Raw genomic sequence first — 5,335 nt, 5'->3', positions numbered from 1 at the left:
TGGTACCCCTCCCCCACCTCTAGTAATATGGTACCCCTCCCCACCTCTAGTAATATGGTACCCTCCCCACCTCTAGTATAATGACACCCTCCCCCCACCTCTAGTAATATGGTACCCCTACCCCACCTCTAGTAATAAGGTAACCCTCCCCACACCTTTAGTAATATGTTACCCCTCTCCCACACCTCTAGTAATATGGTACCCCTCCCCCACCTCTAGTAATATGGTACCCCTCCCCCACCTCTAGTAGTATGGTACCCCTCCCCACCTCTAGTAATATGGTACCCCTCCCCCACATGTAGTAATATGGTACCCCTCCCCCACCTCTAGTAATATGGTACCCTCCCCCACCTCTAGTAGTATGGTACCCCTCCCCCACCTCTAGTAATATGGTACCCCTCCCCACCTCTAGTAATATGGTACCCCTCCCCCCACCTCTAGTAATATGGTACCCCTCCCCCACCTCTAGTAATATGGTACCCCTCCCCCACCTCTAGTAATATGGTACCCCTCCCCCACCTCTAGTAATATGGTACCCCTCCCCCACCTCTAGTAATATGGTACCCCTCCCCACACCTCTCGTAATAAGGTAACCCTCCCCACACCTTTAGTAATATGTTACCCCTCTCCCACACCTCTAGTAATATGGTACCCCTCCCCACCTCTAGTAATATGGTACCCCTCCCCACCTCTAGTAGTATGGTACCCCTCCCCCACCTCTAGTAATATGGTACCCCTCCCCACATGTAGTAATATGGTACCCCTCCCCCACCTCTAGTAATATGGTACCCCTCCCCCACCTCTAGTAGTATGGTACCCCTCCCCACCTCTAGTAATATGGTACCCCTCCCCCACCTCTAGTAATATGGTACCCCTCCCCACCTCTAGTAATATGGTACCCTCCCCACCTCTAGTAATATGGTACCCCTCCCCCACCTCTAGTAATATGGTACCCCTCCCCCACCTCTAGTAATATGGTACCCCTCCCCATCTCTAGTAATATGGTACCCCTCCCCACCTCTAGTAATATGGTACCCCTCCCCCACCTCTAGTAATATGGTACCCCTCCCCACCTCTAGTAATATGGTACCCCTCCCCCACCTCTAGTAATATGGTACCCCTCCCCACCTCTAGTAATATGGTACCCCTCCCCCACCTCTAGTAATATGGTACCCCTCCCCCACCTCTAGTAATATGGTACCCCTCCCCCACCTCTAGTAATATGGTACCCCTACCCCACCTCTAGTAATATGGTACCCCTCCCCACACCTCTCGTAATAAGGTAACCCTCCCCACACCTTTAGTAATATGTTACCCCTCTCCCACACCTCTAGTAATATGGTACCCCTCCCCACCTCTAGTAATATGGTACCCCTCCCCCACCTCTAGTAGTATGGTACCCCTCCCCCACCTCTAGTAATATGGTACCCTCCCCACATGTAGTAATATGGTACCCCTCCCCCACCTCTAGTAATATGGTACCCCTCCCCACCTCTAGTAGTATGGTACCCCTCCCCCACCTCTAGTAATATGGTACCCCTCCCCCACCTCTAGTAATATGGTACCCCTCCCCACCTCTAGTAATATGGTACCCCTCCCCACCTCTAGTAATATGGTACCCCTCCCCCACCTCTAGTAATATGGTACCCCTCCCCCACCTCTAGTAATATGTTACCCCTCCCCATCTCTAGTAATATGGTACCCTCCCCCTACCTTTAGTAATATGGTACCCCTCCCCCACCTCTAGTAATATGGTACCCCTCCCCCACCTCTAGTAATATGGTACCCTCCCCTACCTCCAGTAATATGGTACCCCTCCCCACCTCTAGTAATATGGTACCCCTCCCCCACCTCTAGTAATATGGTACCCCTCCCCACCTCTAGTAATATGGTACCCCTCCCCACACCTCTAGTAATATTGTAACTCTCCACGCACCTCTAATAATACGGCACCCCCTCTCCCCCACTTCAAGTGATATGGTACCCCTCCCCACCTCTAGTAATATGGTACCTGTCCCCACCTCTAGTAATATGGTACCCCTCCCCACCTCTAGTAATATGGTACCCCTCCCCCACCTCTAGTAATATGGTACCCCTCCCCCACCTCTAGTAATATGGTACCCCTCCCCCACCTCTAGTAATATGGTACCCCTCCCCACCTCTAGTAATATGGTACCCCTCCCTACACCTCTAGTAATATTGTAACTCTCCACGCACCTCTAATAATACGGCACCCCCTCTCCCCCCACTTCTAGTAATATGGTACCCCTCCCCCACCTCTAGTAATATGGTACCTGTCCCCTACCTCTAGTAATATGGTACCCCTCCCCCACCTCTAGTATAATGACACCCCTCCCCACCTCTAGTAATATGGTACCCCTCCCCACCTCTAGTAATATGTTAAACCCCTCTCCCACACCTCTAGTAATATGGTACCCCTCCCCACCTCTAGTAATATGGTACCCCTCCCCCACCTCTAGTAATATGGTACCCCTCCCCCACATGTAGTAATATGGTACCCCTCCCCACCTCTAGTAATATGGTACCCCTCTCCCCCACCTCTAGTAATATGGTACCCCTCCCCACCTCTAGTAATATGGTACCCCTCCCCACCTCTAGTAATATGTTACCCCTCCCCACCTCTATTCCATATGGTACCCCTCCCCCACCTCTAGTAATATGGTACCCCTCCCCACACCTCTAGTAGTATGGTACCCCTCCCCACCTCTAGTAATATGGTACCCCTCCCCCACCTCTAGTAATATGGTACCCCTCCCCACACCTCTAGTAATATGGTACCCCTCCCCACACCTCTAGTAATATGGTACCCCTCCCCCACCTCTAGTAATTTGGTACCCCTCCCCACCTCTAGTAATTTGGTACCCCTCCCCCACCTCTAGTAATTTGGTACCCCTCCCCCACCTCTAGTAATTTGGTACCCCTCCCTCACCTCTAGTAATATGGCAGGAATGGCAGGAATGTCCACCAGAGCTGTTGCAGAGAATTCAATGTCCATTTCTCTACCATAAGCAGTGTCCAACGTCGTTTTCGAGAATTTGGCAGTACGTCCAACTGGCCTCACAACCGCAGAAATCCAGCCACCCGGACAGCTGATGAAACTGTGGCATTGCACAACCGAAGGACTTCTGCACAGACTGTCAGAAATTGTCTCAGGGAAGCTCATCTGCATGCTCGCCGTCCTCAGCAGGGTCTTGACCTGACTTTAGTTCAGTGTCGTAAGCGGTTTCAATGGGTACCGGACAGATGGCAGACAGTGTATGGCGTGGTGTGGGTGAGCGGTTTGCTGATGTCAACATTGCCCCATGGTGGCGGTGTGTTATGGTATGGGCATTCGTAAGCTATGGACAATGAACACAATTGCATTATATCGATGGCAATTTGAATGCACAAAGGTACAAGGAAGAGATCTTGAGGACCATTGTCATACTGTTCATCCACCGCGATCACCTCATGTTTCAGCATGATAATGCACTGCCCCATGTCGCAAGGATCTGTACACAATTCCTGGAAGCTGAACATTTCTCAGTACTATGGTACCCTAAAAGTGGAGTTTTCCCAGACACATCACCCATTGAGCATGTTTGGAATGCTCTGGATCGATGTGTACAACAGTGTGTTTCAGTTCCCGCCAATATCCAGCAACTTCATACAGCCATTGAAGCGGAATGGGGCAACATTCCACAGGCCACAATCAACAGCTTGATCAATTCTATGCGAAGGAGATGTGTCGCACTGCATGAGGCAAAATGTGGTCACACCAGATACTGACTGATTTTCTGATCCACGCCGCTACTTTGTTTTTTAAGGTACCTGTGACCAACAGATGCATATCTGTATTCCCAGTCATGACATCCATTGAATAGTGTCTAATGAATTGATTTCAATTGACTGATTTCCTTATATGCACTGTAACTCAGTTACATGTTGAAATTGTTATATGTTGCGTTTATATTTTTGTTCAGTGTAGCTAGGCCAGTGAACAAAAAGCAGTGGTATTTAATTTTTCTGTTTACTGGTTTTTGTTGATTTCCTGAGTCCTCCGACTTCTGAAAGAGCTCCAAAGTGGTCAATGGAGTTGCCCTAGTGACCCCTCTCTGGCAGCATCTGTATATTGAAGCTGGAAAGCAAAACAAATCTGGGTTTTCTATAACCACTTGGACTAATATTTGCGGACACCGACTCCTCCAAGCCTCCAAAACTGGAGTTTTCCCTGCCCATTAGTGCTCTAGGCATTTGAGAGAGAGTTACAGCAGTGCGGAGCTGTTCCAAAATAGATCTATTCATAGGCACTGATTCTCCTTGTGAAATATGAGACGAGAAAAAGGCTCTGGGTTTATGAGGTCCAGAGCCAAGCCTTCACGTTTATTGTCGTCTATGATTATTTACATTGAGGGAACACAGGCCACCCCTGGAGATCAGATGGTTGGAGTCAGATAGCCAATAATGTTAACAGGATGGCCCATTGTACTGTGTGGGACAGGGATGTAAAGGCTTTTGGTAGACAAACACAGAGAGAGACATGAATATGTGCTTCTTCAGGAAATGTCTCATCAAGGTAGCTTCCAGCATGTTGACTGGTTTTTCTAGATTAAATTACAATGTATTTTCAGAGAAAGAACGTCAGACTGTTATTGAAAAAAATAACAGTGAGGAGAAAAAACCCAAAACAATCCCAAGACGGAGAGAGAAATGGGCGGTGGGGGCGGGTGTTAAGGAAACGCACTCCTTAAAGTCATTCATCTGGTCCACCCCCCCTCTGTTTCAATTAACAAAATAACTTTTTACTTCAATTAACAATAGTTCACGCTTAACTGAATAAAGTTGATTACACAATCAAGGCGGGCGAGCGAGACAGAGAGGGGGAGAAAGAGAGTGCTCTGGCAATGAGCTTATACACTGAGTGTACTACACATGAACTACACCTGCTCTTTCCATGACATAGACTGACCAGGTGAATCCAGGTGAAAGTTATGATCCCTTATTGACGTCACTTGTTAAATCCACTTCAATCAGTGTAGATGAAGGGGAGGAGACGGGTTAAAGAATGATTTTAAGCCTTGGAACAATTGAGACATGGATTGTGTATGTGTGCCATTCAGAGGGTGAATGGACAAGACAACATATGTAAGTGCCTTTGAATGGGGTATATTAGCATTTGCCAGGTGCATCAGTTTGTGACAAGAACTGCAACGCTGCTGGGTTTTTCACTCTCAACAGTTTCCCATGTGTATCAAGAATGGTCCACCACCCAAAGGACATCCAGCCAACTTGACACAACTGTGGGAAGCATTGGAGTCAACATGGACCAACATCC

The sequence above is a fragment of the Salmo salar genome, chromosome ssa01, assembly GCF_905237065.1.
Source record: "Salmo salar chromosome ssa01, Ssal_v3.1, whole genome shotgun sequence".
In the NCBI taxonomy this organism is placed as follows: Eukaryota; Metazoa; Chordata; class Actinopteri; order Salmoniformes; family Salmonidae; genus Salmo; species Salmo salar.
This window is presented reverse-complemented; position numbering follows the sequence as displayed.